The sequence below is a fragment of the Emydura macquarii genome, unplaced genomic scaffold (genome assembly GCF_026122565.2).
Source record: "Emydura macquarii macquarii isolate MOO-44397 ecotype Brisbane River unplaced genomic scaffold, CSIRO-AGI_Emac_v2 contig_1451, whole genome shotgun sequence".
NCBI classification, from domain to species: Eukaryota; Metazoa; Chordata; order Testudines; family Chelidae; genus Emydura; species Emydura macquarii.
The window spans coordinates 4,469,052-4,493,511 of record NW_027131588.1 but is presented as its reverse complement, the minus strand read 5'-3'; the positions used below and the strand labels follow the sequence as shown (position 1 = coordinate 4,493,511).

Below are 24,460 nucleotides of genomic sequence, written 5' to 3'. Positions count from 1 at the left end.
AACTGCTATTAGCTGCCCTTCCCTTCCAACTAGTGAACCTATATTTTCCTTCATCTTTCTTTTGATCACAATGTATTTATAAAACTTTTTTTATGTCACAGTCTAGGTGTAACTTATTTTATGCCTTAGCCTTTCTGATTTTATCCCTACATGCTTGCACTATTCTTTTGTATTAATCCTTAGCAATTTGTCCATGTTTCAACTAGGATTTCTTTTTTTCCTTTCAAGTCATTTAAGAGCTCCTGATGCAGCCATATTGGCCAGATACTATTCTTCCAGTCTTTCATGTGCACCAAAATAGTTTGCTGTTATGCCTTTAATATTGTGTCTTTGAGAAACTGCCAGCCCCTGAACTCCTTTTCCTTTAGATTTCTTCCCATGGGACCTTACCTACCAATTCTCTGAGTTTTGTTAAAGTGCTTATTCTGCTGCTCTCACTTCTAACTTTTTTTAGGATTATGGATTTTATCATTTCATGATCACTTTCACCCCAGTTGCCTTCCACCTTCAGATTTGCAACCAATTTCTTCCTGTTAGTCACTGTATGGCTGTCTCCCTGGTTACTTCCTCCACTTTCTGAAACAAAAAGTTCTCCCAAACTCATTCCAAGAACTTACTGAACATTTTGTGTTTTGCTGTATTACTTTTCCAATAGATGTCTGTAGGTAAAGTCCCCCATTATTACCAGGTTCAGTGTTTTGGATATTTCTGTTATTAGTTCTAGAAATGCCTCACCTACCTCTTTCTGGTTTGGTGGTCTATGGTAGAGGTGTACTATGACATCATCTGTGTTTTCCCCCCTTTTATCTTTATCTAGAGACTTTCAACTGGTTTGCCTCTTACCTCGTTCAGGGCCTCAGAACTAGTGTATACATTCTTGATGTACAATGCAACACCTTTTTTTAAATTGCTGCATAGCATTCCTGAACAAGCTATACCCCTGTATACCAATATTCCAGTCATGAGATTTCTCCCATTAAATCTCTGGGATGCCAAATAAGTCATAATTCAGCTTGTGTATTAAGACCTCCAGTTCTTCCGGTTTATTCCCTGTGTTCCTTGCATTTGTATAGACATTTAAGATGACAAGCAGATTCCTTAGCTGTTTTCCCTCTTGTTTTTCCTGTGACCCTGTTGTAATTTTCCATATCCCCACAACTTGCAGCCATCCGTCAAGGTCACCTTTTTTATATTTACCTTTAGGCTTTGGTCACCTGCACTCTTTGAACCTTGCTAGGTTAGCGCATTGGTGTCCAACTGTGTTCTCTTTAGTTGAGTCCTATATTATACATAATAAACAAATTCCTGAGGGCCAACTTGTGAACCCAAACTCCTATTGTTGAGCAGGTATTCAGAAAAGTAGCCCCTGTGACATCCACTGAGAATACTCATGTGAGTAATTGCTCACTAGTATGAGTAAGAGGTTCACAACCTTAGCCCTGGTCTACACCTACTGGGCGATTCGATGGCAGTCAACGGGAGTTACGCAAACTACACAGAGTAGCTTCCGTAACTCCCATCGACTACTGTGCTTCCCTTCTGCACAGCGTCTTCACTGCACTGTACCGATGGGAACTGTGTTCCTGTCAATGCAGCGCTACGCCACTTGAGGGGGTGGTTTTCCTGTGTTGACTTCTGGATCAACTGAGCGGGTCTACACTGACCGCTCAATCAATCCAGATAGGTCGATCTGACGGTGGTGACTTTGCTGCTGTCAGTGTAGACATACCTTAAATATCTATTATTTTTAACCTGGGCTTTACTTCATCTTGGGATTTTGGTGGCATTTGTAAATCACTCATGTTTTGACCTTGTGGTTTCTATTGTTCTAGAATATAATATATTCAAGATCAAAAACAGTCTTACAGTAATACAGTCAATATTAGTTTATTTTGCAAAAAGGTCCAATTAATCAAACCCTAGCTAACCAAAGCTCCTGATTTAGCCTGAATTTGGTTAGGTCTTTTGGGGTTAGACTGTATTTTCCTGTCTCCTCTGTGTTCCAGGACCCCCATGCCCAGAGTGTAGCCTTCTCCTGCTGGCAAGCTGCTTGACTGACTCTGGCCTCCGTCTTCACTGCATTCTGGCCTTGGGGAAGAGAAGCCTCACCATTGTTATCTTGTCATGGGCAAGCTGGCTAGCATTTTCCAAAATCCAGCAGGCTTTGAAGCCACAGTCCAACAATGTGGGATCCAGGCACTGATCCAAAGGCCATTGATGTCAGTCGGAGCCTTCCCACTGTATTCAAGGGGCTTTGAATCAGATCCCCAGAGATCAGAGTCCAGAGCCTGTTGGGTTATGTGTCCTGACTTTTCCAAAGGTTTTGAATGTCCTTCAGGACTACCTTAATTGGAGTTGCTCTGCATACTGCTATTCAGTGATTTGTAGGCTCCCCTTGCATTTCCTTTTCAAAGTATAAAGTACATGGGGGAGGGAGGTGATAAGGGGGGAATAAAATGATCTGTCACCTTGCCAGCTGAAGACAGCCATTACATAAGGTGCAGTAATTTCATTTTCTCATCTGCTTTCTATTCAGCATGATCTCTGACATACCAATTGTGTATGTTCCGAATCAGCGGTTACCAACCCGTGGTCCGTGGACCCCTGGTGGTCCATAAGGCTACTACAGGGGGTCTGCGGAAAAGAAAAATAATAACATCCTCACCTAGGAAATGTACAATTTCAAATAAAACTAGTAGAATCTGGTGGTCCACAAAATGTTTGAAGGTTGAAAAGGGGTCTGCACACTCAAAAAGGTTGGGAACCGCTGTTCTAAATTAACAAAAAACTACCCCATGATCTCCACAGTGCATACAATATGCATATATGTCTCAATAGATAGATATGATGATAATGAGCCTATCTACCAGTCCAGAATGATGGCTTTTCCAGTTCAAATTGACTGGACCTGGCAGAACTGAAAAAAATAGACAAACACACCCCAAAACTATATTTAGGAATATTTTGTGAATAATAGTGCTAAGTTTAGTTTGCTCCATTTAATTAAGTCAAGTTGTTTGTGAATATATGGACAACACCTTGTGTATCCATAAAAATATTGTGTGAATCTCAAAAGTTGCATGAGTTTTTAGCTCAAATTTATTAAAACATTATTAGGAAAATTCATTATTCATTGTTTGACATCAATTCTTCTCCTGTTTAAAAATTTTGTCATCCAATCTGGGAGCAGAAAGAATACCATGTGATTTAGGTGACCAATCATACAATCTGATTAAAAGAATTGAAGAATACTCTTTGCAAACAATTAGCAGGCAATTAGAACTAGAGCTAATTGGAAAATGTCTCAAAACTAAATTTCAATGAAAAACAGGGACCAACTATAGTCAAAACAACCCTGTAGATTCTTACAAATAACAAATACATTAGGTGAAATCAGGAATGGGTCACAAACTATATGCTAAAGAAAAAAGAGCCAATATTTTAAATAAATCTTTCTTGTAAATAAGAGTTTCATCAACTCCTGATGTTTAATCAGATGAAAGAACTAGACATAGAACAGAATGTTCACTCCTTTTTGGCTCTATTCGTGTGCTGCATCAGAAGAAATCAGTCATGGCAGAACAGTGATGGACTTCCCGTTTGACTTCAGGTTCTTCAGATCATATCCAGTAGATACCTACCAATAAAGCTGTGCACTGAAAATATGAACTGCCAGCATGCCTCAGCCCACTCTTTTGCCAGCTTTGTGGAAAACAAAACAAATTTCCCTTAGAATTTTAACTGTTACACACCCAAACTAACGGTGATTGCCATGGCTAATCACTTTTCTTTCTGGAGAAAATGGTGCAATTTCTCCCTCCCATCCACCTAATGTTGATATTATTTCTGTGACAGAATAGAGACTCTAGTCCTTTCCACTATGTCTTCTGGAGTGAAGCAGCTATTTTAAGCAGTCTTAGTGATGTAAGTTACCTACATTGGGCTTAGCACTACTGCTTGACACAGCAGTGTTTCCTGGTTTTAAGAAAATCTGCCCTGATCATTTTCTACTTTTGGTTTGGTTGGTTGATTCTGAACTGAAATATTCAATAGTTTTTCCTTATGGGAATCTAAATATCTCATTTGTGTTTTAATAAATACGGAGGGTGTAACTGGGAGATATTAACCAAACTTTAAGAAAGGCTCTTTGGCATTATTGTCAGATTCTGTCCCATGTGGGGACACAGATATTTAATTGTAACTAGTACCAGTGTTATTACAGACAAGACAGTAATTTTGTACTGACTGCTTACCAGAGAAATCTCAGTTTCATACCTCCACCCACCTTTCCTAAAGATTAAACTTTACGAGATACACAATAGATTCACTTTGGTGAACTTCTCAGCAAAGATTATCTTCTGCAGTAACCTCCATTATTTTTCTTGTGCCACTTTCCATTGATGAAGTAAGTAAAGTCAGACAAAATGGTCAAGTCCTGCGCATGAGTCGTATGGCCCATAACTTAGCTGTAGGTAAATAAGACTCCTAAGGGCCGGCAATATTTCTGCTGTAGCCCACTCAAGGAAGGAGGGTGAGGAAGCTCATCTTTATGGCTTGAGGCTTGAAAGCTGCTTAACTGGGCAAAATGCCACCTGCATGCCATCAAATCTGTTCACCTGGCATTGACTCTTAATGAAACAGCTGATTGGCTCAGCAGATGAATAATCTGCCAGGGGACTGAGAATTTGACCAGAAGGTCTTTGGCAAATTTGCTTTTGAAGAGGGTGTTGGAGGATGGGTGGGTCACTATCCTTTAATCTGTTTGCAATCAATGGAACAATCAAATCCAGAGACATTTTTTAATCTAAGTACTAATCCTGTCCAGGTAGGTCCTTATGAAATGGTTACTCTACCCATTGGACAGTTAGCTGTTATTTGTCTTTGCTCCCCATTCCTTCCAATCAGACCCGTTCATTCCCAGACTTCTAGAGATTGTGCAGGAAAACAGAACAGTGGTACTTTCCATTAATCTACTCTGGGTTCCCTGGTTCTGATTCTTGGGACTTTGGGTATCCTTGGATTCCCTGAACTCAAGTGACAGCTTTGGCTCTAAGAAGTCTGTTTAGGAATGTAAACTACTGAAGCAGAGACATTACCAGTCTGCTCCTTGTTGGATAGATGGTCACACTAACAGGGTGCGAAGGGCTCTCGTGATGGTCAATGGAACTGTGCTGATTTACACCAGCCAAGGATCTGGCGCTGCATATACAGACTGTTCAGACGTTACATATCAGGGGTGTCAAACCTATGGTGGGGGCCACTTGTGGCCATCAAAGTGCTAAATTGTGGCCATTGAGGGCAAGTAAGTTAAGAAGGTGTATTTGGTTTTGAATTGAGAATGGGCTTCCTGGCCATGCCTTGCAATTTTAAAACTCTGTTTGAATCAGCCCATCTCAGTAGGGAGGGTGTATGGGACACAGCCTCCTCTACTGCTGTCTGCTACTTTCCCTGCAGCCGCAGGAGAAGCTCTGACGGGAGCCAGAGTGTTCTGAGAACAGCTGCTCTTCCATCTCGGCTGCAGCTGCTCAGCAGCTCTCCCTGCTGTCTGCTGCATTGCAGAGAAGGGAAGAAAGTGTGGCCAGTGTGGTTGTTACAGGGGATTTCTGCTCCTTTTGCAATGCCTCAGTGGCACAAAGGGAGTGTAACAAGCCAGAGAATCTCTCACAGTGTATTGATAGTCACCTCCTGATCGTTCTGAAATAATGTTTGTTCCTCAGGCTGAAAAGACTGGCCATCACTGACTTAAATGATGGTTTTAGCTTTGCATTTACATGGTACTAAGTTTTTACTGTTGAAATATATTATTGAATAATACATTTGTTTAAATAACTGTCAGTCTTTGTATATAGCACATAAGGTGTGCTTGACAGGTCCTGCTCAGAGCAGCTTATAGTCCTAGTCGAAATACGGTCATTATTATTTTATTATTTGGCCCAAAGAGCCATCGGTAATGTATATAGTGTAATAGTGGTTAGTGGTTAGGTAGGCCCAGACTACAAAATTCAATCTGGATTTCATATTCAAAGTTCTGAGATGCTGGGATCTAGGCCTTTGCATTGGCCTGTCTCAGAGCAGTAGATTTCAAATTGCTTGGAAACCAATGGAGCTATGCCAGTTTACACCCTGCTGTGGATCTGGCCACAGTATTCAAAATACTTTACATACTGGTTCTTCTATAAAGGCTATAAAGATCAGATGTTCTTGAAACACATTCCCATGGGTTTCCATCATAACTGATGGATGCATTCAAACTTTAGATACTCACTTATGTGGAACTAATTTTAATGCTCACTTGTTTTGCAAATTTAACAGCCTTTTCCAATGATATTCCCAGTTTATCTGAGAGGAATGGTTTCTTGCTTTTTGGTTGACCAGTTAGTTACGTTTGTAAAGCACTTTGGAGATTAAAAATGCAGTGCAAGTGTTAATTATTATGATTATTTATGTCATGTACTTTCTCTTCAAATGACTTTGCACACTTGTGACTCTATTTCACTCCATTAATAAACCACAGATGATAACACCCTCTGTTACAAGCTATGGTTGCTCTTCACAAGACTTTGGGCTGGATCTTTAGAGGGTTAAAATTAGCATAGCTATAATGAATTCTAGAATGAGGTGGCTCTCAAAATCCACAATGATATACTTTTTTTTTTTTTAAAGTAACCTGCTGAAATCCACTATCACAGTTATACAATCATGATCAGATCTTGCCCCATAACTATGTCATCTGCTGGTGAGGCGGGAGAGAGGAGCCTTAAGAGGCTAATTTGCCCCTACACAATTGTTCAGGGTGTAGGATGGTCTGGGTAAAGACTGCAGGTGATGTGGCAGCTTCCTGCAGCAATCTCTTTCGTAAATTCATATAAGACAGACTGGTAAGTGTTAAAATCATTTTGGTTTTGTCTGTGGTAAATGTTGCAGCAGTTTTTGCATAGATACCCTCTATAGAAGATTCTATGTTCCTGGGGTATGAGTAATAGCATGAAGTGTGCAAAAAATGATTCACCATCACATGAGTTTTGGAATCAAATACTGTTCTGAATTTGTTTCCTCAGACTGTGTGGATGGCCTGCTTATAGTTATAGTTATAGTTCATGTTTCCATTTAATTTTGTCTTTTTGTATATTTCCCCTAATGCTGTGTGCCTGATTCTTATTTCAGTTATAATGGTGTAAATGGAGTATCTCCACAGAAGTCAGTCAAGTTACACTAGTATAATGAAATCAGACTCATGTCAAGAGCAAGCATGTGCAACATCCCTTTATACCAGTGCTCAATTTAGCCCAAGGTTGTAATGTTGCTGAAGATCTCAAAATGTTGTTGAGAAATTGTGATTACATTGCCCAGATCTGAACAATGAGGATCCTATTCCACTATTGGTATTATTTGTCTGCAGATCTTGTTGCCTGCTGGGTTTTGGTAGCAGAAGAGAGGCAATTGTCACAACTTGAAGAGAAGGTAGATGTCAGCTTGCTGGGTAAACTGCAAGAGTGGGCTAGCTGGGAATAATATCTCATAGGGTCAACAGTATTTCATCCAGTTTTATTAAGCATGGCATTAAGTTATCCTGGCTGCTACTTAACTCCAGTATGTTACAAACTCACTTTGTTCCCTACTGCATTGCATCTTTAGAGTTCCTACACACAGAGCTTAATTTTGATGGCTATCTTGTGCGCCCTCTCTCTCACACTTATGGCTTCCTCAGCCATCTCCCCAATCCACATCTAGGCTAACTGCTTGATTACACACACTCAACAGAGTTTGGGGTTCAGTCTTCACCCTTCATTTCACACTGCCTTATGTGATGGTCAGTGGAGGTGGTAACTAACAATCATGGCTAGATTTTTGGATGCTTGTGAAGTATTTTTTTATTATTACAAAATGTGTCTATAGAGTGCAAAGGAGAGTGAAATCAATGACAATAAGGGAGGAGGGATGTTTTGAAAACTCTTCACCACTAATTGTACACTGGTTGCTTTAAAAGTCAGAGGTCTATATACTGGACCCCAGTTCTGTTTCCCTCCCCCCTCTGCCTTAGTTAATATAGTCACACCTGTGGGAGAGGCTCATTCTATATGTGATCAGACCTCCATTTTGAATTCTTTCTCCAAACAGACACAGACTCAACTGCTGGTGTAGAGATTATCCAGAAGCCAGGTAATTTTAAACTAAAGATAAAGAAATGTGTTCCATTGGTTCTTTGTGTGGCTTTGCATAATCTGAAGATGTGATCTTTACAGCCTACTGCAAAAATGGTAAGGTGGTAGCACACACATTTCTCTCTCTAGAAAAATAACTTGGGGCTAGATTGTGACATGTATCCCCCAGTTCACAGTAGGGGTAATGTGGCTCACTAACCTAAGGGAGAAATCTATTTATGCATTTGGATGTTACAGTCCACTCCCTCTCTTATGCCAGGCCAGTTCTGCAGGTTATTGTGTTTATGAGGGCCTAGTTTCACATTCTTTGTTAGGGAAACAGTATTAGCCATATCATTATTACAGGTAACTCTGAAGCACTGTAATGGAAAGTGATTAGAAACTTTCCCTCCTTCCTTTCCCTAGTTTGTTTACTCTGCACATTTAATAGCACTCTATGTACAGCCAGTGTCATTGTTTTGTGGATGGTTAGGTTCAGTCCCCATCACAGGCACTCGAATGGTGACACAATTCTCCTGCTCTGCTCTGGGGGGAGCTAAATACTTCCCCCAAGTCCTAAAAGTGTGTTCCCCAGAAGCAGCAAAGCCGAAACTGAAGAGGTGGCTTTTGGGGGGGAAGGGGTTTATACACATTATTCTGTGGTTACTTATAAATATTGATATATTATAATTAAAAGAGCCACTGTAGCATTATGTGATAGTCATTTGCTAAATATCACTCGTTTTATTTGCATTTGGGTCCGCTGCTAGTTGGCATGGTTTTTATTTTTCCCTTTTGTTGACTATTATTTGTTTTACTTCTATGTTCCTCTGTTAGCCTTTACTCAGCACTATTGATCAAAGACATCAGTCTTGTATGTAAGTATTATAAATCAAATGTAATGTTAATGCCACTGGAAACAATAGAAATATCATGGGCCAGAATTCACCAATGTGATCACGCCTTAATTTTTGGATGCCCAATTTGAGAAAAGTTGGTCCTAATTTTTAGAGGTGCTGAGGCAGCCCTGGTTTCAACTGACTTCTGTTGACATTCTGAGTCCTCAGTGCTTCTGATAATCAGGCATAGGATGTCTAAAGCTGGGTCCTCAAAAGCAAATTTTGTCCAGGGAAACTAATCCTTGTGAACCAGTTCCATTCATCTTAATTCTGATCTCACCCCAGTTTTATGCTGGTGTAAACTGACAGACTCCCATGGAGACTATTTCTGATTTACGCCATTGTAACTGAGATCAGAATTAGATAAACAAATAAACACAGATAAACCACATAGTGGTGGTCAGTTTAGTTTGGTAAAGCTTTTATTTTATAAATCAGGCATGAAACTTCTGAGAAGGTGATGGACTGGGGTGGCCAAGTTTGAAGTTTGGATATTATTAGTATTAATTTAATTATTTGTATAACCGTAGTGTTTAGGAGCCTAGGAGCAGGACCCTATTGTGCTAGATGCTGTGCAAACACAGAACAAAAAGATGCGGCTTCCTGCCCCAAAGAATTTATAATCTAAGTATAAGACAAGAGACAACAGGTGGATACAGGCAGATGGGGGGAGTACAAGGAGACAATTAGATAATACTGGTCATCTTGATGGGCAGTGGTCTCAGTTACTCCAGCAGCCAATGGCCTGGGGGGGGCACAAATGTAGGCTTGGCCCCCAGGACCTGGAGACCCTCAGTACGCCACTGCCAGCAGCCTAACTGTTGACAAGTTTTTTGCAGGTTTCACAGCAAAGGAGAGTTTTAAAGAGAATAATGAGTTAACATCCACAAAGTCTATGGGGAGCTTCTCTCAAGTAGGAGGGGCAGCAGGGGAGGAAGCACAAAGATGCTTCTTTGAAAATTTAACAAGAGGGCAATGGAGGCTGGCATTATTAGCTGATCAGTTGTGGGAGTAGATATTTCAATTGTGAATGAGGGTTGGTAGGTAGGGTGGGGATAAGCTGAGAATGGCCTTGAAAGTGAATACAGATAGTTTATATTTTATGTGACAGAGGAGGGGAATCCAGTAGAAGGATACAAAGAGAGGAAGGGCCACGTTCAAAGCAACAGGCTAGAAAAATTGTTTGCAGCAGTGTTCTTAGTGGATATGAGCAGGACAAGATTGTGTAGGTGACAGCCAGAGAAAAGGATATTGCATTGATTGATGACTGAGATGATGAGAGCCATCATGACTGAGATGACAAGAGGAAAGTTTTAACTGTGTGGATGGATAGGAAAGGCTGTAACTTAGGGATGTTATCCAGAAAGAATCTGCAAGATTTAGACAACCTGGATGGGGGGACCTAGAAGGAAGTCTAAATCAAAGACAACACCCAGATTATGGGCCTGAGTGACAGAAGAGATGGTGGTTTGTCACCAGGATTAATAAAGGAGATAGAGGGAAGCGGTTCACGAGACACATGAGAAGAATCTGGATTTAGATGGTCCAGATCCTATGTTCTAGTGCAGGCCCTTATTTAAGGAAAGTATATCTTGTGAGTGGTGGAGTGATGCAAATCCAAAAGTGGATTGTGCATGATCATTTCCACTTTAGAAGATGAAGAGTAATCAGGGCCTAGTACAAACTTGTAACATGGGCCCCCTCCCACACACATACCGCAATCCCTCATCCCATACATACAATCTCATGAGCCATGAAAAAAGTTTGAATTCTGAAATTACTGTTACATATTCTACATTTCTGAAAAATGCCTCCCCTTCACTATTTTTGTTTATCATAACACCTAGCCTGAGAGTCCTACAAGTTGCTGACTATTTTGTAACTTTTTGGTCATTATAAAGGTATTATATCCTGTCAATGTCTTGATTTTTTTATTCTAATGGACCAGTGTGACTGCAAACATTTTATAATTAGGCCAATTAACTTTAAAACTTTATTTTTCTGGCCTTTTTCATTGCAAAATCATGAATTAGCCCCCTAAAGTCCATTTCTATTGCAAGTTCCCACTCAATAGACAAGATAGCTAGGTGGTTTAACTGTTCTCGCCCCATTGTAGAACACCTGCGGTTTTTTATGAGTACTAGCTTGCTGAAACTTCTTTCAGCTTCTGCCACAGTCACTGGCAGTGTGCAAAAAGTCCATAGGGCTATGCACTGTGTGTGTGTGATTGTGAGTGAATTAGACACTTACTCACACCTATTTTGGGCCTGCAAATCCTACCAGAAGCAGCAGCAGCACTGGCTCCCACTGTCTTATTGTGCATTGCTTTGCCCCTCCCATCAGCTGTCCCTCCCTCCTGCCTATGAACAAGGAACTCTGGGACTGGTAGTTCTTGATCTTGATATGATAGACCATGTCAAAGAGAGGAGCACAAATCTCTCTGTCTCAAACTACAAGTCCTAGTTTAACTGCACAGACACACACTTTCTATTCTAGAGAAAGGCCTGGGCTGGGCCAGCATGCCCAGCAACACACTGTTTAGAATGTTGCTTGAGACTGCTCTAACTCTGCTTCTGATTGGCTCCAGCAATAGATACAGGGAAATAAGTTTCTATAAATATCTTCAGGCATGATCTACAATTTAACCTCAAATTTTTCCTCAGGGTAATGGGGGTTGCAGCCTGGGCCGGGCCCTCCACGGCCTCCGGGCCCTGGTAAAATGTACTCTTCCCCTCCCCGGGCCCTGAGAGTAATACATGATCTACCTCATAGGCACCATTCACCAAAGCACGAGGTTCTCTTGCACTCTGTTCTGCACATTTTTTCTACCATACCCAAGATGAAGGGAGGGGATTGCATTGTGACTAAGAGAAAGTTTGCTGCCAGTATTATTATTCCTGCTAAAATATCAGTAACAACAATGAGATTTATTACTGCTTTTTATTGCTTAACTGGAATGCTTGTAAATACGTGTCAGGGTTATGTGTTGTGTGTGTGCATGTGCCTTTGGGTGTATAATCTGTATCTGTAATTGCTGTGTTTTCCAAATTTGACTCTATTATTATTTCCTGCTTTCTATTTTTTTATTCTCTTGCAGTTCAGATGGAATTTATAGCATAGTGATTGTTTTCTGCAGTAATCTTATGGCCTTTCGTGGCTTTGAGAGTTTCTCCTCTTTCTGTTTGTTTTGTGTGCTTGTGCTAGGGTTGTTATTAGTTACATTCTGATGTTTGCAGTTTTTGGAAATCTGTATCTTTGTTATTTATGTTATCAGTGATGTGACCTGGGTCTCCCACAGCAATTTTCCAACTGTTCTCAGGTCCTCAATTACTAATTATGCAGATGAACAGATTGTGCAAACTCTTTCCTTATGGCTACATTCTGGAGGAGTTGTTTTTTATTAAATTGCTGGTTCACTTGAATTATAAGTAGGTACTAGCCAATATTTTGTGTTTTTTAGATGTTCTGTAAATGTTTGTTATAATAATTTCATTAATGAGAGATGGATCTGGACAAAAAAATTAAAATGTAGCATCTCCAAAAGTGACAGTTGTAATAGGAAGTTAAAGATACCCAAAGGGGCAGCTTTTCTTGCCAGCTGTCACTGGAATGGGGGACAGTCTGCCAATGGTGTAGTAGGAGCTGCTAATGTTAATGAACCAAATTAATTATTGGTGTAACTCCACTGATGTCATTAGATTTACACCAGGGATAATATTGCCTGCTATATTTACAGATAAAATAATTCTGCTCCTCTTCTAGTACTTTACTATGTAAACAGTACCATTGATCTCAACTATACACAGAGTAAGTCTCTACCTAAGATAATTAAGGGTCACAGAATTGGCCTCTATTAGAGTGACAATATATTGAATTCATCAGCTGATAGGCAGTGTTCACCTGAGGAGAATCAGTGTTTGGGAGACTGACTAGGTGGATCTATGATTCTCTTCATCAGCCACATTTCTGTTTCTAGTTTGCCACAGTGGCACTCAAGAGCCATTTGATTTTTGCTGTAATAAATTAGGCATGTTAGATAAAGCAATGACCTATTATCTCTGGCAGTGCAGCTCAAGTCTCGTTTGCAATAGTAAAGGTGCAGTCCATTTGATCTCTTGCAAGTGCCACTAATAATCATGTAAGGAGATTGAGGAACCAGAAAACTGATTTTAGGGATGGACGAACATATTCAGTCAAAATGAAACTCTACTTGAACTTTCACTCTGCTCAATGGAAATCTTTTCAGAAGTTTGAAAACAATTAGTTAGCTTTCTTTCTCTCACTTATGTGCCACTGCACTGTTTTGGGGAGGACTGGAAGTGGGAGTACCAGAAATCCTATAAGGAATCCTATATCTGTGAGATCTGGAGACCCAAGAAAATCAAATAAATATCCTGGGTAAAAACCTGGCCCCACTGAAGCTGATGGCAAAACTCCCATTGATTTCAATAAGGCTAGGATTTCACTCCTAGACTTTTGGTTTTTGATATAAATTAAATGAACCTCCAAACCATTTAAAGCTTGCCCCTCACTAGTGGAAGCTATTAAAAAGGGCACCATTCACTTGGAATCAAGTTAATTTAAAAATAGTTTCAGGTATTAAACCTAAGACCCCTGCCAGTTGTTGTAGTTTTACAGTCACAATTTCTTATTAAAAAATGTTTCTCTTCCCCATGGCCATGTGAAAAGAAGGATTCATATAAACAACAGGGAAAACAGTGAAGGTGACTAGTCTGTCAAATACACTAAGATGCTATCTCCATGGGCCTACACTGGTCTACATGGACCAATTAATGCACAACATGTTGGTGCGCTTTAGAAACCACATCCTCGCAGAGTGCATTAGCCTACCATGTAGATATGCCCAGAGAGTGATTTTTACACAATGGAAATCTTTCAAGCAGCAAACTTTGCCAGCTATTAATGCAAATAGCTTCTATCTAAACATAATAATACTTAATTCTTATATAGGGCTTTTCATCAATAAATCTCAAGCACTTCACAAAGGAGATATTATTACCCCCCTCTTATTCCCTCTCTGTAAGGCATATGGATTCATCTACGGTCACTGAGCAAGCTACTGGCAGAGCTGAGAATAGACCATAAATCTCCTGGTCTAGTGCACTATGCACTAGGCAACATTACCTCCTAAGGGAAACATTCCAGTACCTCAGATATCACTGTATGGCAGTGTAATGTAGCCACAAGCAAATCCAGATAAGAGGGTAAGTAGATCCTGATTGAAATTTAGGAAAGACTGAAATGGGCTTTGAATGGGACTCTTAGTGCAGGTCTATTGTAAATGGGCTTATCAATAAAATCTAAGTTAAAGAAATGGTTTCTCATTGAAAAAGAGAGTGATCCTGTCCATGTTTACAAGCCCTGGTTACCTACAAATTCATGTTTTACTGGTCTGTTAGTACAATATGAGATGATATAGAACACTCATGTATTTTTCACTGATAAAATGAAAAGTAGAATCAGGCCCATTTTTATTTATTTGTGTTATGTTAGTGCCCTAGAGTCCCAGTGAAGATCAGGGCTCCATTGTGCTAGATGCCGTACAAATGTACAAGTAGACATGATCCCTTAGCTGTCCCAGGCTATGCAGTGAACTAGCCATCGAGAGCTGGCTGATTCATTCTATGCTTTACAGTAGGAGTAGGTCTGGAGAAGAGGTTAGAAGGAGGAGACTGTAGTAGCTTTATGAATCAGTTCAGGGAGAGTGCTCCATTCATAAGGGACAGCAAGGAAGAAAGTACAGAGGCATTGGTGGGAGGAGCAGACAAATGGATGTAAAAGGATGGTATCTGTGGTACGGCCTGGGGATAGTATAATGAGTGAGAGCGCCTGTAGTGAGGAGTAGAGCTGAAGGTGAGGACAAAAGCAAAATCATATCCTGGATCTAAGCACCTCTGTACTTTGGGAAGAATTGGAGTTGGGGCTTGAACCCTCGTCTAATGAAAAGTGAGAAGAGGAAAATAGAAACCTGTTCTGTCTCAGCTTGTCTCCTTGTTATATACTTCACTGAAACTGCTCCAGAGTCCTCTCGTGGTTTTGTATTTGAGGGGGCATATGGATGATTGATTGCTTTAAGAGCAGCACCAACTACACATCTCTTCACAACTTAACTTGCTATGAAATAGTAAATAATGTCCTGTAAAAGAACTAGAAGGGTTGAGCATTTGTCGGTGGTGATAGACAGATGGTGACCTCAGCTGACCATATGCAGTACCGTATATAATATATTACATATACAAGCTCAGATGGTCAGAAACTTGCTACCTTTAGACATAAAAGATATGAATGTTTCTATTTGATTCAAAATGGCATGACTGGCTGGACAAGGCCTGGGCTGGATTTAAGTCATCATTCTAAATAGACATTTCATCAAGTAACAGAGCATGCACAGTGTGAATCAGGACATAAATGCAATGCAATGGCACCTCCATCCCCCACCTCTATAGTCATGGATGTGCCCTGGGCAGTGGTGATTTTGTGGATTGCGTATTGGGAAGCTGCACAGAAGGTGCACAAGTCTTGGGTGGTGAGAGGTCCACCTCAATGGGAGATCCCTTCGTGAGCTAGGCACATGAGGTGGGGACAGAACAGGGTAGGTTGAAAGAATCTGCCAGGGATGTCGTGGTCCTCCCTGTTGGGCAGTGTTGGGGCTGTGGAGAGCTACTTCAGCCTTCCACCCTGGCCCCCCTTTCAGAGAGATCCAGTGCACAGCACATTTCTCAGGCTGTGCATTCTCTGTCTATTTTTGACTCGGAGATAAATGCTGTTTCCTTTGAAGAGTTCCTAGGAATGAGCAAATGCTTAGGGACATGGGTGAGAGCTACAAATTCCAGAGAACCAGAACCTAACCTGTGAGATGATGTGATGAAAATTCCATTCAGTTTTGCAATATCCCTATGTGAATCTTCATGACACCACTCAGAGCCTTGCCAGTTAATGTTCCAGGAATGGAGTGGGAGTGACAGGAGGGGGCTGGCTGCTCTCTTCTCCTTTCAGCACTGTGGAGATGGACACCTGTAGGTTCCTCTGGCCTCGTGTTGTGATGTGATACCATAGGGCAGGCATCAATTTGACAAAACACTGTCTTCTGCCTTTGATTTTGGTTGGCTTGAACAGAGGCAGAGCTGGTTCTGATTTTTCTAAAATATTCATCCCTCCTAATAGATAAAAGAAAAGCAAAGAACAAGATCGCAACTTCACTACATTATCACTGGTATTTTGTTGGTGAGTGAGGGGAGTCCATCATTCAAGAAGTCCAGCTGCTGTCCATAATAAACTACTGAGTTGGTCTACGTGATTTGTAGTTTCAGAACTCTCCAAAAGATTGGCTGCTAGGTCTTCATTCATGTACACACATGTATGCAAACAAAGAGGATCAAAGTAGTATAACTTGAAGGCAAAAAAAGGAGTCTGTACTTTTCTCGCAATTTTTCCTTCCTTTTATAGAATTTCTTACAATGTTTATAAATCATTAAGCTCATGCTAGATAAATGGGCTAAAGTTTGATTGATAATAGAGTGACAAAGGCTTTTGCAAGGATGGTCTTGTGGCTAAGGCACTGGACTAGAAAACAGGAGAGGTGGCTTCTATTCTCTGCTCTGCCAGTCTTCATGTGTGATCTTATACAACCTGCTGAATCTCTGTGCCTCAGTTTCCCCAGGAGGGGCAGGAAGTGGAGGGGTAGGGATGGGGTCCAATGGAGATCAGATAGGGTCACACTTCTCCCCTTCCCGCCTCCACCCCACATACACATTTCTGTGGGCTCTCAACTGTTCAGGGGAGACCCCCTGCTCTGTGGGCTCCAGGTGGTTCCTCTCTTCCTGACCACCATGTGGCCATGGGAGAAACTTCAGAGAGGAGCTAGTTGGAGACTCCAGCTGATAGCAGAAGCAGCCAAAGCAGGGACTTCTGGACATTGGAGGACTTTCCACAGTTTTGATTGGACTTCTCTTCTCTGTGCTGATTGGCTGTTTGTGCCAATCCTTCAATGTCTTTGCTCTAGCTTCATTCCAAACCTGCTCCTTTTCTCCCTTGTTATTCTCTACACCTTTCCCTTCCATTCCCTTCTTCCTTCAATTTAGCTTATCCCCTCCGAAGTAACCTCCTATCAAAAATGGAACTAACATGCCATTTGCTGCCATCATGTTGTTCACTCTGCTTGTGTGTTATACCTTTTCCCTTACCTATGTTTGTCTTGTCTAGATTGGAAGCTTCTGGGGGCAGGGCCCGTCTACTACTCTATTTGTAAGGTGCCTAGCACACTGAAAACTCCATTATTGGACTTAAGCACTACCATAATGAACATGATTAATTTTTTTAAAATGGGGATAATACTGCCCTACTTCACAGGGATGTTGTGAGGCTAAATTCATTAACATTTCAGAAACTCTTCGATATAGTGATGAGCCCCACAGGAAAATCTGTACGTTAATAGAAACATATGACTGTCTTCCTGTAGATTCATGAGCTTTGATCCTATGAAATATGATATGGAGGATGAAGGTGTTGGTTTCCCTGCCTTTTATCATATGATTATTTTAAACTTCTAGCTTTATCCCATTTATAACATGTTCATCATAATTGTATCTGAGTACCGCGCACATGCACCCCAAAGTTACTCTGTAGGTACAGGATCTGTCTTGATTCAAAACTTGATGTACTCTGATATTGACAGAAGAGACTCAGAGAGGGGCCTCCACCAAAACCCAGTATCCAGAACTCTTAAATTTTGGGAAAGCTAGGAGGCAGCCATGAAGTGGAAGCCCAATCTCTAGATTGAACCAACCCAGGCTCTGAACAGGACAGAACTTTGCAGTTATTTGGATCTGGATCTGATCTTTGTTGATTGCATCATCTACAATTGACATAAACACCTGGTGCTTGTTACCTGAAACTCATACAGTGCAGTTTTGTACCTATTGCAAGTTTTTGCCTTACCAGATATTTCCATTTCTAGGTGCCAATAATGCAGTTTAATAATAATAACGATAATTATTAACACTAATACAGTCTAATGTGAGTTCATGTATTGATTCAATAAAGAACATTTTGTGATAAAGCAGAGCAAAAGTAAATACCGCTTCTGTGAACGTAAGTATTGATTAAGTAGGGGACATCACTTTTTTTGAGAGTAAAGAGCAAAGCTTAAAGGCCATGGAACTTTACACAGTTTTACTGGGAAACTTCTGGTTTATTTTTATGAAAAAAATAGATGTGACTCAGTTTCTACTCTCACCTTGTATTGTTACCTGCCAAAGGTGAAGGGGTTAATTTCTTTACTGAATCAGGATAAGCAATGCAGTGACTGGGAAGTAGGGAAGTTATGTAAGTAGGAATGAACTATCATGAACTGTCGGTCTGTGTACTGAGCTGTTAAATCACAGAATATTCAGACAGTTGTATTAACTTTATAAGTCTTATGTATCTGTATGGGCTGCAAAAGGGGGGTTGAAGGAGTTTCCTGCATGAACTAAAATCACTGGGGTACAATGCAAATCCCTAGGCAGGTAAACAAATCTGGAGAGGTACCTCTCTCTTCCCCCTCCCTCCCCGTTTGGAGAAGCCTGGCAAATAAGGGACTACCCAAATGTATACACTAACTTTTGGAGTGGAGTGTCACTCTCACCCAATCCAAGAGCTGACATGAGATTCTCAATGGAAGGCACAGACCCTGCAGAAAGGGTGTGAAGGACCTTGAAAAGTATCAGGATCCTATACAGTAGATAGATCTTCCCTGGTAAGCATGCAAGAAAACTGTTGTTTAATGGTATGTTTTCTCTCTAATGCTTTTGTTCTGAATAAATAATACTTTGGATGGATTGGCAAATCACTGGTTAACCCTGTCATTGCTCTGAGAGAACAGGATGACAGGATGAATTAAAGTCAATCTTGCTAAGATGATCAGTGAATTGAAGGACGAATTGCAGCCTAAATCAGTCTGAAGGGAGAAGAATATGGGTTCCCACCCTGAGAAAGGTGACAGCTAGAGGCTTGAGACCTAAATGGGATGCACTGAGGAAGGCCACAAAGGGGTCAGAGGGAACTGTGACATCTGCAATGGCACTTCTTGAAAAGCTATATAGATTGTTTTGACATAGTACAAAGGCATGTAGCTTTTCAAGTTTTCCAATTTTACCATCTGCTGTGATTTTTTTGAGGAGGGATGGGTGCGGGAACACAGTCTATGTCAAAAGGATGCATTTTTGAAAAAATGGGAAGTAGGGATGGAATAATTGGTTCAGATGAAGAACTGACTTGACTCAACCTATTGCCAAAATCTCAAATCAGAAATGAATATCTAGAGTTTCAACCTCTTCCATATTTTTCAGTTTCCACCAAGAATGAAGTGTAAATGCCAAAATCCTGCACAAAAAGCTGTTCGCCTGTTGTTTCCAGCTTCATAGGAAACAGGAAATATCATAAATATCAAGGGAAGAATCTGTTCTCATGTTTTCCAGTTTAGTTTTCCAGACACAGGAGGTCCAGCTAGCATAGATAAGTTTTGGGTTCTTATCTCAATCTAAGCAAACCTTTCTGGTTTAGCCATCATTAGTGGAAAGCCTAATAAAAGGCACATGTAGTGTTCAAATATTGCCAGGGCCCACTTATAGAGCCCTGCAAACCCTCAGATATCCACAAATCATTTCTGCAGATCGTGGATGGATGCGGATCCAAATTTTGTATCCACACAGGGCTCTATCCTTGGAGTTCAAAAAGGAGCATGAATGCCTTTCATGATGGTATGCCAAACTAAGGCTATGTCTATGACAGAGGGCTGGTGGTCAAGACTTTACTCAGGCTGGAAGTTGTAGCAGCTGAATAGTATCCATGCTTTTGGCACCAGTGTTCATCATTTCCAGTACCAGATATGAATGGACTAATCCATCATTGCTAGATTTGGATTGTCCTCTCTGTGGATCACTAGGGAGCCGAGGTATATATGGTGTAGAGGTGGTATTCTTCCCTAATATAAGGTCCTGCATATTTTAAAACAGTTTGATTAATTCTTTAGCAAAAATGAAAATCTAGACAGCATCCTCACTTTTTCTTGCCTCTTCAAAAACTTGACACTGGAGCTCTCTTTACTCTTTGTGGACTCATCGTATTCTATATTTAGAAATGAAGTAATGATGTTACAATCTTCCTAACATTTGTTTCCTTAAAATGCAAACACATACATTCATCTTGTTCCTTTTCTTGTCATGTTTTAGTGTCTTGGACTTTCCCACTAAAGCTGTATATTTTTAGGCATATTCTTGGAAGAATATGACCTAGGTTACTGAACAGTATATAGGGAACAATATTATTATGTCTGCCAATAAGGACACTAGTTAAACATCTTTGTGTTAAGTATCATGTGTTTGGCTGATACAATTTTTTCTCAACCTTGGAAATCCAATGTGGACTTTTTTTGTTTAGTCACTTAAAAAAACATAACAATTAAAAGTGTGATTTCACAGCACTTTTGGCTTTGTGCTTAAAATACAGTATGTTCCTGAACAGCTTCTCAAGGGAGAAAATACTGTGATACTTTTGGGAGCACCAGCAATTTTCCCTCTCATTGCTCTCACCAGACTCGGCCAGCATTCCAAAGCATTCTGGAATAGAATGTTGCAGACAACTTCAGGGACCATGGCAGGGTTTCCAAAAAAATGTTTTATTCAGAGTGAACTTGATAAACAACTCAATAGTAATATATTATTTGGATGAGAAAAATATGCTTTTCATTCAAAATAGCAGTTTGGCTTGGAATGAAAGTTTTAGTGGGGGAAATATCCCCCCTTCTTGTTTCTGTGAGTTTGTTTCACGCCATCTTTCATTTTAAACTCTTCCACATCCCCCATCTTTATGCATTTTTTTCTCTCACTGCTTATTTCAATGTCCATCCCATCCTCTGCTCCTGTCTAATTTTATCCTTTTTACTCTGACCTTTAAAAGCCCTGGATGGCAGTAACCCTCTTTAGTCTTGAAGTCTACATTCCAGTTTTACTCAGTCCTTACTCATTCAGACTTCCACTGAGGAGAGTGAAAACTGAATAAAACCCTAGGATTTGGCCCTCTGACTGAGTAACGCTGGACATAGCTCCTTCAGGATCCCCCTCATTCCATCTCTGACATTCCAGATTATTTCTCTCTACACGACGCTGTACTCCTCTAACCTTTCAGGCAGAGGAGTAATTAGTAGAGACAAGCAAAGTGGTTCAGAATGTTTTTAGAGGTAACTTTCACAAACCTGCTCACTTTGTGGTTTTAGCCAGGACTGGAAGCAGAAGTACCTGGATAGAGACCATTCTTGTACTATTGCTGCTCTGGCTTTAACCAAAATCTTGGCACTCTCACAAACTCTACTGCCCAGATTCACTGCTCAGTTTCTACAATAGAGAAGAATGGATCCTGCATATTGGCAGGTGGGTTGGAATAGATTATCCTGGCAGTCCCTTCTAAATCTCTGATTATATGATTCTATACGTGGATAAAGCATATAGATTTTTGAATATGGATCTGAATTAAACTTCTAAACATTCAGAGGTTTTCTCATTCTAAGCCACATGAGGATCTCAGACTGCTTTCTCTTCAAGGCTCCTGTTAGGCAGCTGAGTAAAAGAGGGAGATAATTTCATTGCTGCCCATTGCTTATGGGATTCTTCTCCCCCTCCAGCTATGTGTGTCTTGTCTCTTCTCCCTTACTTACCTGTTTGCTGCATGGCATTGTGACCCAGAGTTTTGTAGGGTTGACAAACTTGAATGCAGTGGGTGTAGATCATGATGCTTCTCTACATTTTGAGCACTGCCTGCTGTCCACTCGCAGAGTGCTCTATCAGCATATGCACAGTGTGCCCGGCCATTTAATAGCATTGTCATCAGGCAGGTGAAGAGCCAGTAGCCTGCTGACAAAGTAAGTCAGCTGTACTCGTCAAGGATATGCAACATAGTCTGCAGTTGACTGCATCTACATCGTGGGTCATTAGAGAAAACCCATTTGAAGAGATTGGCTGCATAATTGCCCTGTCCTGTTAGAATTGATTCAGGGATGATCACACATGCCTTGGCAGGCAAGTGGGCAGATGGTTGGGTTGGTGATGAGAGAGTTATTAATGACTGTTGTTGCTGACCACTCATTATGCCAAACAAATTCCACTGTCATGTCCTGTTGTGGCTTGAGAGACTTTAAAGGTCATCTAGAAGACAGGCGAACTGGTGGGTGGGTGAAGAGGTCTGAATACAGAGCAAGTCACTGTTTTCACAGATCTTGGCTAGGAGCATGCCCCCTTACAGCAAATGTGGGGCAGTACTATGTTACTAAGTATTGCCAGTTATGGCAATGTAGTTGCACGTAAAGTCCCGGTAACAATGCACATAGCTTTGTTACTCTTTACATTGACCAGCCTCGTGTGAGATCAGTGACACCAGACAGGAGCACAATATTCTGCTCTTGCATAGCAGAGAGCAAGGGCTGATGGTCTCAGTGTTGGGGTTTTTGGACCCCAGGTTAAGCTGGCCAGTTTTCAGAGCAAGTTGCTCAGAGTGCTAACTTCAGCTGCTGTTTTCTTCAAGTGGTTGCAGTACATCAATGACCTATCCAATGTCATCCTGAGGTAAATGGGGTTTGGGTCATGCCCCAGGCATTGGCCATTTAAGAAAATATTTAACTTGTAGCTTGCGCTTGCATTATGCACATGAAATATGCTAGAAACTATCTTGGAAAAGATTGACTGCCGGTGCCATCAACTACAGTAGTCTGCCATGAGTTTCATCTCATCATTCGGGACCTTGTGAATTTCTGAGAAGGACTGAGTTTGATAGCTGCAGCAGATGTCATTGGCACAGATAAATTTGCGTGAGAGTGTTGCTGGCAAGTCACTGATGTACACATTGAACAGTATTGGTGAAAGAACTGAATCTTGAGGAAGACCATTAATCTGACACTTCCAGAACAGGAGCGGTCACCCACATGCACTCTGAACTGCATATTTTGGAGGAAGAGCTCTACTACTTCAACAACCCAATGTGGAGAGAGTTTATACAGAAGGCCTCTGTGCCAAACTGTGTCATACGTGGCAGTCAAATCCAGGAAGATGACTTCTGTTTTTAGATTTGTTGAAAACCATTTTTGATAAAGTCTTGGCCTTCACCACAAGTACTACGTCCCTTCCTGAACCCTGCCTACTCAAGCTGCAAGACATCATCCAAGTCCAGAGCGATTAGTTGGAAGATCAAGCACTCAAACACCTTAAAACACACTGACAGCAAGGATATTGGGTGGTAACTCACCACATTGTGGGGGGTCCTTCCCCAACTTTAGAATGGCAATAATCTTTTTTTGATTGCATCAAGAAAACTTCACGCACACAGTAATTTTTTCCTCTCATTAATGACCCACATATAGAAATTAGTAAGCCACTGTGACCCCTTTGGTCCAAAATGCTTAAGGAATTGTCATCATACTCCACTGCTGTGTCTGGTTTGATGGAGTTAAGGGTTTTATCTAGAGTGTCAACCATGAATGGCTCTGATTGTCTCCTACCCACATTCTGATGTTGACGTTGACACCGTTTGTCATATACTTTGCATTTAAATTGCTTCTCCAATGGAACCTTTGCAACCTGCAATGGATGGCTTGCAACCTCACTGAGTTTAAATAGTGGGTGATTTTGGCCTGGAGGTCATTGGGCAGCACATAGCCAGTGGATCAGGTTCCAACACTTACGGCTGGAATAAGTGAAGTCAAACTTCTCCATAAACTCCTTCCACTGAGTGAACCTGGCGGTGTCTGGAGACTCAATCAGATGACCTGCAATTTCCGGGTGCCAGATAATTCAAACTTCCTAAGCAAGGCTTGGTAATGAGCACTCAGGCAAGGAGTGTAAATTGGTTGACAACCCTGTGGTATAGCTAAACGTGTGGCTTTGTAAATGACTCCTTGGAACTGGTGGTAGGCTTCATCGAGTGGGATACAATGTGATGGAATGGTAAACACACTACGTTCCACAGCATGGCAGAACTTTTTCCCATCTGCCTTACGAAAATTCCACTGACGCTTGATTGAACTTCGAATGATGGGTAGCTGGAGCCAGACGGGGATAAATGATGGGCTATGTTGTCTGTGAGGGAAGTTATCAAGTACTATATGACTCACTGGTTGTGGATGGCTGGCTAGTAAACTGACCCAACAAAGAGTAGATGAGTAGTCTTTCGACCATCTAGCTAAGAGAAATGTGTCACGTTGTTTGGCATCGTGAATCAACATAAAGTTGTTGTTAATCACCCACTCCCTTAGCTGCTAACTGTTGTCATCCAAATCAACATAACCCCACTCAGAGTGATGACTGTTTAAATCTCCATCAAAGATTGCTTGATGATCAAGCGTTGGGAGGTCCCAGTGCACACTTGTTAGCTTAG

General features: G+C 41.0%; 1 long non-coding RNA gene across 1 annotated transcript in view; it reads left to right on the top strand.

Moving 5' to 3' along the window:
* The first annotated feature begins 8,117 nt into the window (after positions 1 to 8,117).
* The window catches only part of LOC137156362 (uncharacterized), a 40,794-nt gene continuing 24,451 nt past the window's right edge, over positions 8,118 to 24,460 (top strand). The window contains exon 1 of the long non-coding RNA XR_010920745.1: positions 8,118 to 8,160. This is a non-coding gene — a long non-coding RNA (uncharacterized lncRNA). The remainder of the gene's footprint in view (positions 8,161 to 24,460) is intronic.